We start from the raw sequence: 13,253 nt of genomic DNA on the forward strand, positions 1-13,253 counted from the left end.
TACCACAATAAGTTTTCTTACAAGTATGTTCTGGAAACAGAAGGATTTTAAGTGAGTCATACAAAACACTCCAGAGGAATTAGGCTTCACTTGAAAACATAAGCAGTATAGTCCTCACTTAGAGGCTTTCTACAGAAATTTTAAGCCGTATAAACAAGAATTCCTAATATTTGAACGCAAATTCCAGTGAAAACGCTTCCGAAAGTCCCCGGAGTTGTAAATATTATCAGTTTTCTGGTCATTTCACGGCTTCCCACAGGTAATGTCTGTGATTAAAAAGGGCAGGATATGTAGTAAGACTCTATTTACTTTTTTATCTAGTGTATCATCCAAGATTCCAATCGTTTCTGGAAACTCTAATTGCGTATTTTAAGAATTTTACCACAATTTCTGAGTGTTCTTACAAGTATGTACTGGAACCATAAGGATTTCACCTGAGTCATACAAAAGACGCCAGAATCATTCGGCCTCAATTGTAAACATAAGGAGTATAGTCCTCACTTACAGCCTTTCTACACAAATTTTGACCTGTATAATCAAGAATATCTAATATTTGAAAGCAAATTCAAGTGAAAACGCTCTGTAAAGTGCCCGGAGTTGTAAATATTATCGGTTTTCTGGTCATTTCACGGCTTTCCACTGGTAATGTCTTTGATTAAAAACGGCAGGAAATGTAGTAAGAATCCATTTACTTTTATTTCAAGTGTATCTTCCAAGTTTTTAATCCTTTCTGGAAACTCTAATTGCGTATTTTAAGAGTATTACCACAATTAGAGAGTGTTCTTACAAGTCTGTACTAGAACCGAAAGGATTTCACCTGAGTCATACAAAAGAGGCCAGAATAATTCGGCCTCAATTGTAAACATAAGCAGAATAGTCCTCACTTACAGGCTTTCTACACGAATTTTAAGCTGTATAAACAAGAATTCCTAATATTTGAAAGCAAATTCAAGTGAAAACGCTCCCTAAAGTGCCCGGAGTTGTAAATATTATCAGTTTTTTAGTCATTTCACGGCTTTCCACTGGTAATGTCTTTGATTAAAAACGGCAGGAAATGTAGTAAGAATCCATTTACTTTTATTTCAAGTGTATCTTCCAAGTTTGTAATCATTTCTGGAAACTCTAATTGCGTATTTTAAAGTTTTACCACAATTAGTGTTCTTACAAGTATGTACTGGGAACATACGGATTTCACCTGAGTCATACCAAAGACGCCAGAATAATTCCCCCTCAATTGTAAACATAGCAGTATAGTCCTTACTTACAGGCTTTCTACACAAATTTTAAGCTGTATAAACAAGAATTCCTAATGTTTTAAAGCAAATTCCAGTGAAAACGCTCCCTAAAGTCCCCGGAGTTATAAATATTATCAGTTTTCTGGTCCTTTCACGGCTTCCCACAGGTAATGTCTGTGATGAAAAACGGCAGGGAATGTAGTAAGACTCTATTTACTTTAATATCAAGTGTATCTTCCAAGTTTCCAATCGTTTCTGGAAACTCTAATTGCGTATTTTAAGAGTTTTACCACAATAAGTGAGTTTTCATACAAGTATGTACTGGAAACAGAAGGATTTTAAGTGAGTCATAAAAAACACCCCAGAGAAATTAGGCTTCACTTGAAAACATAAGCAGTATAGTCCTCACTTAGAGGCTTTCTACAGAAATTTTAAGCCGTATAAACAAGAATTCCTAATATTTGAACGCAAATTCCAGTGAAAACGCTCCCTAAAGTCCCCGGAGTTCTAAATATTATCAGTTTTCTGGTCATTTCACGGCTTTCCACTGGTAATGTCTGTGATTACAAACGGCAGGAAATGTAGTAAGAATCTATTTACTTTTATTTCAAGTGTATCTTCCAAGTTTTTAATCCTTTCTGGAAACTCTAATTGCGTATTTTAAGAGTATTACCACAATTAGAGAGTGTTCTTACAAGTCTGTACTAGAACCGAAATGATTTCACCTGAGTCATACAAAAGAGGCCAGAATAATTCGGTATCAATTGTAAACATAAGCAGAATAGTCCTCACTTACAGGCTTTCTTCACCAATTTTAAGCTGTATAAACAAGAATTCCTAATATTTGAAAGCAAATTCCAGTGAAAACGCTCCCTAAAGTGCCGGGAGTTGTAAATATTATCAGTTTTCTGGTCCTTTCACGGCTTCCCACAGGTAATGTCTGTGATGAAAAATGGCAGGAAATGTAGTAAGACTCTATTTACTTTTATATCAAGTGTATCTTCCAAGTTTCCAATCGTTTCTGTAAACTCTAATTGCGTATTTTAAGAGTTTTACCACAATAAGTTTTCTTACAAGTATGTTCTGGAAACAGAAGGATTTTAAGTGAGTCATACAAAACACTCCAGAGGAATTAGGCTTCACTTGAAAACATAAGCAGTATAGTCCTCACTTAGAGGCTTTCTACAGAAATTTTAAGCCGTATAAACAAGAATTCCTAATATTTGAACGCAAATTCCAGTGAAAACGCTTCCGAAAGTCCCCGGAGTTGTAAATATTATCAGTTTTCTGGTCATTTCACGGCTTCCCACAGGTAATGTCTGTGATTAAAAAGGGCAGGATATGTAGTAAGACTCTATTTACTTTTTTATCTAGTGTATCATCCAAGATTCCAATCGTTTCTGGAAACTCTAATTGCGTATTTTAAGAATTTTACCACAATTTCTGAGTGTTCTTACAAGTATGTACTGGAACCATAAGGATTTCACCTGAGTCATACAAAAGACGCCAGAATCATTCGGCCTCAATTGTAAACATAAGGAGTATAGTCCTCACTTACAGCCTTTCTACACAAATTTTGACCTGTATAATCAAGAATATCTAATATTTGAAAGCAAATTCAAGTGAAAACGCTCTGTAAAGTGCCCGGAGTTGTAAATATTATCGGTTTTCTGGTCATTTCACGGCTTTCCACTGGTAATGTCTTTGATTAAAAACGGCAGGAAATGTAGTAAGAATCCATTTACTTTTATTTCAAGTGTATCTTCCAAGTTTTTAATCCTTTCTGGAAACTCTAATTGCGTATTTTAAGAGTATTACCACAATTAGAGAGTGTTCTTACAAGTCTGTACTAGAACCGAAAGGATTTCACCTGAGTCATACAAAAGAGGCCAGAATAATTCGGCCTCAATTGTAAACATAAGCAGAATAGTCCTCACTTACAGGCTTTCTACACGAATTTTAAGCTGTATAAACAAGAATTCCTAATATTTGAAAGCAAATTCAAGTGAAAACGCTCCCTAAAGTGCCCGGAGTTGTAAATATTATCAGTTTTCTAGTCATTTCACGGCTTTCCACTGGTAATGTCTTTGATTAAAAACGGCAGGAAATGTAGTAAGAATCCATTTACTTTTATTTCAAGTGTATCTTCCAAGTTTGTAATCATTTCTGGAAACTCTAATTGCGTATTTTAAAGTTTTACCACAATTAGTGTTCTTACAAGTATGTACTGGGAACATACGGATTTCACCTGAGTCATACCAAAGACGCCAGAATAATTCCCCCTCAATTGTAAACATAGCAGTATAGTCCTTACTTACAGGCTTTCTACACAAATTTTAAGCTGTATAAACAAGAATTCCTAATGTTTTAAAGCAAATTCCAGTGAAAACGCTCCCTAAAGTCCCCGGAGTTATAAATATTATCAGTTTTCTGGTCCTTTCACGGCTTCCCACAGGTAATGTCTGTGATTAAAAACGGCAGGAAATGTAGTAAGACTCTATTTACTTTAATATCAAGTGTATCTTCCAAGTTTCCAATCATTTCTGGAAACTCTAATTGCGTATTTTAAGAGTTTTACCACAATAAGTGAGTTTTCATACAAGTATGTACTGGAAACAGAAGGATTTTAAGTGAGTCATACAAAACACGCCAGAGAAATTAGGCTTCACTTGAAAACATAAGCAGTGTAGTCCTCACTTAGAGGCTTTCTACAGAAATTTTAACCCGTATAAACAAGAATTCCTAATATTCGAAAGAAAATTCAAGTGAAAACGCTCCCTAAAGTTTCCGGAGTTGTAAATATTATCAGTTTTCTGGTCATTTCACGGCTTCCCACTGGTAATGTCTGTGATTAAAAATGGCAGGAAATGTAGTAAGAATCTATTCACTTTTATATCAAGTGTATCTTCCAAGTTTCCAATCATTTCTGGAAACTCTAATTGCGTATTTTAAGAGTTTTACCACAATTTGTGACTGTTCTTACAAGTATGTACTGGAACCATAAGGATTTCACCTGAGTAATACAAAAGACGCCAGAATCATTCAGCCTCAATTGTAAACATAAGGAGTATAGTCCTCACTTACAGGCTTTCTACACAAATTTTGACCTGTATAATCAAGACTTCCTAATATTTGAAAGCAAATTCAAGTGAAAACGCTCCCTAAAGTGCCCGGAGTTGTAAATATTATCGGTTTTCTGGTCATTTCATGGCTTTCCACTGGTAATGTCTTTGATTAAAAACGGCAGGAAATGTAATAAGAATCCATTTACTTTTATTTCAAGTGTATCTTCCAAGTTTTTAATCATTTCTGGAAACTCTAATTGCGTATTTTAAAGTTTTAGCACAATTAGTGTTCTTACAATTATGTACTGGGACCATATGGATTTCACCTGAGTCATACCAAAGACGCCAGAATAATTCCCCCTCAATTGTAAACATCAGCAGTATAGTCCTCACTTACAGGCTTTCTACACAAATTTTAAGCGGTATAAACAAGAATTCCTAATGTTTTAAAGAAAATTCCAGTGAAAACGCTCCCTAAAGTCTCCGGAGTTGTAAATATTATCAGTTTTCTGGTCCTTTCACGGCTTCCCACAGGTAATGTCTGTGAGTAAAAACGGCAGGAAATGTAGTAAGACTCTATTTACTTTTATATCAAGTGTATCTTCCAAGTTTCCAATCGTTTCTGGAAACTCTAATTGCGTATTTTAAGAGTTTTACCACACTAAGTGAGTTTTCTTACAAGTATGTACTGGAAACAGAAGGATTTTAAGTGAGTCATAAAAAACACCCCAGAGAAATTAGGCTTCACTTGAAAACCTAAGCAGTATAGTCCTCACTTAGAGGCTTTCTACAGAAATTTTAAGCCGTATAAACAAGAATTCCTAATATTTGAACGCAAATTCCAGTGAAAACGCTCCCGAAAATCCCCGGAGTTGTAAATATTATCAGTTTTCTGGTCATTTCACGGCTTCCCACAGGTAATGTCTGTGATTAAAAAGGGCAGGAAATGTAGTAAGACTCTATTTCCTTTTTTATCAAGTGTATCTTCCAAGATTCCAATCGTTTCTGGAAACTCTAATTGCGTATTTTAAGAATTTTACCACAATTTGTGAGTGTTCTTACAAGTATGTACTGGAACCATAAGGATTTCACCTGAGTCATACAAAAGACGCCAGAATCATTCGGCCTCAATTGTAAACATAAGGAGTATAGTCCTCACTTACAGCCTTTCTACACTAATTTTGACCTGTATAATCAAGAATTCCTAATATTTGAAAGCAAATTCATGTGAAAATGCTCCCTAAAGTGCCCGGAGTTGTAAATATTATCAGTTTTCTGGTCATTTCACGGCTTCCCACTGGTAATGTCTGTGATTAAAAATGGCAGGAAATGCAGTAAGAACCTATTCACTTTTATATCAAGTGTATCTTCCAAGTTTCCAATCATTTCTGGGAACTCTAATTGCGTATTTTAAGAGTTTTACCACAATTTGTGAGTGTTTTTACAAGTATGTACTGGAACCATAAGGATTTCACCTAAGTTATACAAAAGACGCCAGAATCATTCGGCCTCAATTGTAAACATAAGGAGTATAGTCCTCACTTACAGCCTTTCGAAACAAATTTTGACCTTTATAATCAAGAATTCCTGATAATTGAAAGCAAATTCAAGTGAAAACGCTCCCTAAAGTGCCCGGAGTTGTAAATATTATCAGTTTTCTGGTCATTTCACGGCTTTCCACTGGAAATGTCTGTGATTACAAACGGCAGGAAATTTAGTAAGAATCTATTTACTTTTATTTCAAGTGTATCTTCCAAGTTTTTAATCCTTTCGGGAAACTCTAGTTGCGTATTTTAAGAGTATTACCACAATTAGAGAGTGTTCTTACAAGTCTGTACTAGAACCGAAAGGATTTCACCTGAGTCATAAAAAAGAGGCCAGAATAATTCTTCCTCAATTGTAAACATAAGCAGAATAGTCCTCACTTACAGGCTTTCTACACCAATTTAAGCTGTATAAATAAGAATTCCTAATATTTGAAAGCAAATTCAAGTGAAAATGCTCCCTAAAGTGCCCGGAGTTGTAAATATTATCAGTTTTCTGGTCATTTCACGGCTTTCCACTGGTAATGTCTTTGATTAAAAACGGCAGGAAATGTAGTAAGAATCCATTTACTTTTATTTCAAGTGTATCTTCCAAGTTTTTAATCATTTCTGGAAACTCTCATTGCGTATTTTAAAGTTTTACCACAATTATTGTTATTACAATTATGTACTGGGACCATACGGATTTTACCTGAGTCTACCAAAGACGCCAGAATAATTCCCCCTCAATTGTAAACATAAGCAGTATAGTCCTCACTTACAGGCTTTCTACACAAATTTTAAGCTGTATAAACAAGAATTCCTAATGTTTTAAAGCAAATTCCAGTGAAAACGCTCCCTAAAGTCCCCGGAGTTGTAAATATTATCAGTTTTCTGGTCCTTTCACGGCTTCCCACAGGTAATGTCTGTGATTAAAAACGGCAGGAAATGTAGTAAGACTCTATTTACTTTTATATCAAGTGTATCTTCCAAGTTTCCAATCGTTTCTGGAAACTCTAATTGCGTATTTTAAGAGTTTTACCACAATAAGTGAGTTTTCTTACAAGTATGTACTGGAAACAGAAGGATTTTAAGTGAGTCATACAAAACACGCCAGAGAAATTAGGCTTCACTTGAAAACATAAGCAGTATAGTCCTCACTTAGAGGCTTTCTACAGAAATTTTAAGCCGTATAAACAAGAATTCCTAATATTTGAACGCAAATTCCAGTGAAAACGCTCCCTAAAGTCCCCGGAGTTGTAAATATTATCAGTTTTCTGGTCATTTCACGGCTTCCCACTGGTAATGTCTGTGATTGAAAATGGCAGGAAATGTAGTAAGAATCTATTCACTTTTATATCAAGTGTATCTTCCAAGTTTCCAATAGTTTCTGGAAACTCTAATTGCGTATTTTAAGAGTTTTACCACATTTTGTGAGTGTTCTTACAAGTATGTACTGGAACCATAAGGATTTCACCTAAGTAATACAAAAGACGCCAGAATCATTCGGCCACAATTGTAAACATAAGGAGTATAGTCCTCACTTACAGCCTTTCTACAGAAATTTTGACCTGTATAATCAAGAATTCCTAATATTTGAAAGCAAATTCAAGTGAAAACGCTCCCTAAAGTGCCCGGAGTTGTAAATATTATCAGTTTTCTGGTCATTTCACGGCTTTCCACTGGTAATGTCTGTGATTACAAACGGCAGGAAATGTAGTAAGAATCTATTTACTTTTATTTCAAGTGTATCTTCCAAGTTTTTAATCCTTTCTGGAAACTCTAATTTCGTATTTTAAGAGTATTACCACAATTAGAGAGTGTTCTTACAAGTCTGTACTAGAACCGAAAGGATTTCACCTGAGTCATACAAAAGAGGCCAGAATAATTCGGAATCAATTGTAAACATAAGCAGAATAGTCCTCACTTACAGGATTTCTACACCAATTTTAAGCTGTATAAACAAGAATTCCTAATATTTGAAAGCAAATTCAAGTGAAAACGCTCCCTTAAGTGCCCGGAGTTGTAAATATTATCAGTTTTCTGGTCATTTCACGGCTTTCCACTGGTAATGTCTTTGATTAAAAACGGCAGGAAATGTAGTAAGAATCCATTTACTTTTATTTCAAGTGTATCTTCCAAGTTTTGAATCATTTCTGGAAACTCTAATTGCGTATTTTAATGTTTTACCACAATTAGTGTTCTTACAAGTATGTACTGGGACCATAGGGATTTCACCTGAGTCATACCAAAGACGCCAGAATAATTCCCCCTCAATTGTAAACATAAGCAGTATAGTCCTCACTTACAGGCTTTCTACACAAATTTTAAGCTCTATAAACAAGAATTCCTAATGTTTTAAAGCAAATTCCAGTGAAAACGCTCCCTAAAGTCCCCGGAGTTGTAAATATTATCAGTTTTCTGATCATTTCACGGCTTCCCACTGGTAATGTCTGTGATTAAAAACGGCAGGAAATGTAGTAAGACTCTATTTACTTTTATATCAAGTGTATCTTCCAAGTTTCCAATCGTTTCTGGAAACTCTAATTGCGTATTTTAAGAGTTTTACCACACTAAGTGAGTTTTCTTAAAAGTATGTACTGGAAACAGAAGGATTTTAAGTGAGTCATAAAAAACACCCCAGAGAAATTAGGCTTCACTTGAAAACATAAGCAGTATAGTCCTCACTTAGAGGCTTTCTACAGAAATTTTAAGCCGTATAAACAAGAATTCCTAATATTTGAACGCAAATTCCAGTGAAAACGCTCCCTAAAGTCCCCGGAGTTGTAAATATTATCAGTTTTCTGGTCATTTCACGGCTTTCCACTGGTAATGTCTGTGATTACAAACGGCAGGAAATGTAGTAAGAATCTATTTACTTTTATTTCAAGTGTATCTTCCAAGTTTTTAATCCTTTCTGGAAACTCTAATTGCGTATTTTAAGAGTATTACCACAATTAGAGAGTGTTCTTACAAGTCTGTACTAGAACCGAAATGATTTCACCTGAGTCATACAAAAGAGGCCAGAATAATTCGGTATCAATTGTAAACATAAGCAGAATAGTCCTCACTTACAGGCTTTCTTCACCAATTTTAAGCTGTATAAACAAGAATTCCTAATATTTGAAAGCAAATTCAAGTGAAAACGCTCCCTAAAGTGCCCGGAGTTGTAAATATTATCAGTTTTCTGGTCATTTCACGGCTTTCCACTGGTAATGTCTTTGATTAAAAACGGCAGGAAATGTAGTAAGAATCCATTTACTTTTATTTCAAGTGTATCTTCCAAGTTTTTAATCATTTCTGGAAACTCTAATTGCGTATTTTAATGTTTTACCACAATTAGTGTTCTTACAAGTATGTACTGGGACCATAGGGATTTCACCTGAGTCATACCAAAGACGCCAGAATAATTCCCCCTCAATTGTAAACATAAGCAGTATAGTCCTCACTTACAGGCTTTCTACACAAATTTTAAGCTCTATAAACAAGAATTCCTAATGTTTTAAAGCAAATTCCAGTGAAAACGCTCCCTAAAGTCCCCGGAGTTGTAAATATTATAAGTTTTCTGGTCCTTTCACGGCTTCCCACAGGTAATGTCTGTGATGAAAATTGGCAGGAAATGTAGTAAGACTCGATTTACTTTTATATCAAGTGTATCTAGCAAGTTTCCAATCTTTTCTGGAAACTCTAATTGCGTATTTTAAGAGTTTTACCACAATAAGTTTTCTTACAAGTATGTACTGGAAACAGAAGGATTTTAAGTGAGTCATACAAAACACTCCAGAGGAATTAGGCTTCACTTGAAAACATAAGCAGTATAGTCCTCACTTAGAGGCTTTCTACAGAAATTTTAAGCCGTATAAACAAGAATTCCTAATATTTGAACGCAAATTCCAGTGAAAACGCTTCCGAAAGTCCCCGGAGTTGTAAATATTATCAGTTTTCTGGTCATTTCACGGCTTCCCACAGGTAATGTCTGTGATTAAAAAGGGCAGGAAATGTAGTAAGACTCTATTTACTTTTTTATCAAGTGTATCATCCAAGATTCCAATCGTTTCTGGAAACTCTAATTGCGTATTTTAAGAATTTTACCACAATTTCTGAGTGTTCTTACAAGTATGTACTGGAACCATAAGGATTTCACCAGAGTCATACAAAAGACGCCAGAATCATTCGGCCTCAATTGTAAACATAAGGAGTATAGTCCTCACTTACAGCCTTTCTACACAAATTTTGACCTGTATAATCAAGAATATCTAATATTTGAAAGCAAATTCAAGTGAAAACGCTCTGTAAAGTGCCCGGAGTTGTAAATATTATCAGTTTTCTGGTCATTTCACGGCTTTCCACTGGTAATGTCTTTGATTAAAAACGGCAGAAAATGTAGTAAGAATCCATTTACTTTTATTTCAAGTGTATCTTCCAAGTTTTTAATCCTTTCTGGAAACTTAATTGCGTATTTTAAGAGTATTACCACAATTAGAGAGTGTTCTTACAAGTCTGTACTAGAACCGAAAGGATTTCACCTGAGTCATACAAAAGAGGCCAGAATAATTCGCCCTCAATTGTAAACATAAGCAGAATAGTCCTCACTTACAGGCTTTCAACACGAATTTTAAGCTGTATAAACAAGAATTCCTAATATTTGAAAGCAAATTCAAGTGAAAACGCTCCCTAAAGTGCCCGGAGTTGTAAATATTATCAGTTTTCTAGTCATTTCACGGCTTTCCACTGGTAATGTCTTTGATTAAAAACGGCAGGAAATGTAGTAAGAATCCATTTACTTTTATTTCAAGTGTATCTTCCAAGTTTTTAATCATTTCTGGAAACTCTAATTGCGTATTTTAAAGTTTTACCACAATTAGTGTTCTTACAAGTATGTACTGGGAACATACGGATTTCACCTGAGTCATACCAAAGACGCCAGAATAATTCCCCCTCAATTGTAAACATAGCAGTATAGTCCTTACTTACAGGCTTTCTACACAAATTTTAAGCTGTATAAACAAGAATTCCTAATGTTTTAAAGCAAATTCCAGTGAAAACGCTCCCTAAAGTCCCCGGAGTTATAAATATTACCAGTTTTCTGGTCCTTTCACGGCTTCCCACAGGTAATGTCTGTGATTAAAAACGGCAGGAAATGTAGTAAGACTCTATTTACTTTTATATCAAGTGTATCTTCCAAGTTTCCAATCGTTTCTGGAAACTCTAATTGCGTATTTTAAGAGTTTTACCACAATATGTGAGTTTTCATACAAGTATGTTCTGGAAACAGAAGGATTTTAAGTGAGTCATACAAAACACGCCAGAGAAATTAGGCTTCACTTGAAAACATAAGCAGTGTAGTCCTCACTTAGAGGCTTTCTACAGAAATTTTAAGCCGTATAAACAAGAATTCCTAATATTCGAAAGAAAATTCAAGTGAAAACGCTCCCTAAAGTCCCCGGAGTTGTAAATGTTATCAGTTTTCTGGTCATTTCACGGCTTTCCACTGGTAATGTCTTTGATTAAAAACGGCAGGAAATGTAGTAAGAATCCATTTACTTTTATTTCAAGTGTATCTTCCAAGTTTTTAATCATTTCTGGAAACTCTAATTGCGTATTTTAAAGTTTTACCACAATTAGTGTTCTTACAAATATGTACTGGGACCATACGGATTTCCCCTGAGTCATACCAAAGACGCCAGAATAATTCCCTCTCAATTGTAAGCATAAGCAGTATAGTCCTCATTTACAGGCTTTCTATACAAATTTTAAGCTCTATAAACAAGAATTCCTAATGTTTTAAAGCAAATTCCAGTGAAAACGCTCCCTAAAGTCCCCGGAGTTGTAAATCTTATCAGTTTTCTGGTCCTTTCACGGCTTCCCACAGGTAATGTCTGTGATTAAAAACGGCAGGAAATGAAGTAAGAATCTATTTACTTTTATTTCAAGTGTATCTTCCAAGTTTTTAATCCTTTCTGGAAACTCTAATTGCGTATTTTAAGAGTATTACCACAATTAGAGAGAGTTCTTACAAGTCTGTACTAGAACCGAAAGGATTTCACCTGAGTCATACAAAAGAGGCCAAAATAATTCGTCCTCAATTGTAAACATAAGCAGAATAGTCCTCACTTACAGGCTTTCTACACCAATTTTAAGCTGTATAAACAAGAATTCCTAATACTTGAAAGCAAATTCAAGTGAAAACGCTCCCTAAAGTGCCCGGAGTTGTAAATATTATCAGTTTTCTGGTCATTTCACGGCTTTCCACTGGTAATGTCTTTGATAAAAACGGCAGGAAATGTAGTAAGAATCCATTTACTTTTATTTCAAGTGTATCTTCCAAGTTTTTAATCATTTCTGGAAACTCTAATTGCGTATTTTAAAGTTTTACCACAATTAGTGTTCTTACAAGTATGTACTGGGACCATACGGATTTCACCTGAGTCATACCAAAGACGCCAGAATAATTCCCCCTCAATTATTAACATAAGCAGTATAGTCCTAACTTACAGGCTTCTACACAAATTTTAAGCGGTATAAACAAGAATTCCTAATGTTTTAAAGCAAATTCCAGTGAAAACGCTCCCTAAAGTCCCCGGAGTTGTAAATATTATCAGTTTTCTGGTCATTTCACGGCTTCCCACTGGTAATGTCTGTGATTAAAAATGGCAGGAAATGTAGTAAGAACCTATTCACTTTTATATCAAGTGTATCTTCCAAGTTTCCAATCATTTCTGGGAACTCTAATTGCGTATTTTAAGAGTTTTACCACAATTTGTGAGTGTTTTTACAAGTATGTACTGGAACCATAAGGATTTCACCTAAGTTATACAAAAGACGCCAGAATCATTCGGCCTCAATTGTAAACATAAGGAGTATAGTCCTCACTTACAGCCTTTCGAAACAAATTTTGACCTTTATAATCAAGAATTCCTAATAATTGAAAGCAAATTCAAGTGAAAACGCTCCCTAAAGTGCCCGGAGTTGTAAATATTATCAGTTTTCTGGTCATTTCACGGCTTTCCACTGGAAATGTCTGTGATTACAAACGGCAGGAAATTTAGTAAGAATCTATTTACTTTTATTTCAAGTGTATCTTCCAAGTTTTTAATCCTTTCGGGAAACTCTAGTTGCGTATTTTAAGAGTATTACCACAATTAGAGAGTGTTCTTACAAGTCTGTACTAGAACCGAAAGGATTTCACCTGAGTCATAAAAAAGAGGCCAGAATAATTCTTCCTCAATTGTAAACATAAGCAGAATAGTCCTCACTTACAGGCTTTCTACACCAATTTAAGCTGTATAAATAAGAATTCCTAATATTTGAAAGCAAATTCAAGTGAAAACGCTCCCTAAAGTGCTCGGAGTTGTAAATATTATCAGTTTTCTGGTCATTTCACGGCTTTCCACTGGTAATGTCTTTGATTAAAAACGGCAGGAAATGTA

Source organism: Myotis nattereri (genome assembly GCF_964212035.1).
Source record: "Myotis nattereri genome assembly, chromosome: X".
Lineage (NCBI taxonomy): Eukaryota > Metazoa > Chordata > Mammalia > Chiroptera > Vespertilionidae > Myotis > Myotis nattereri.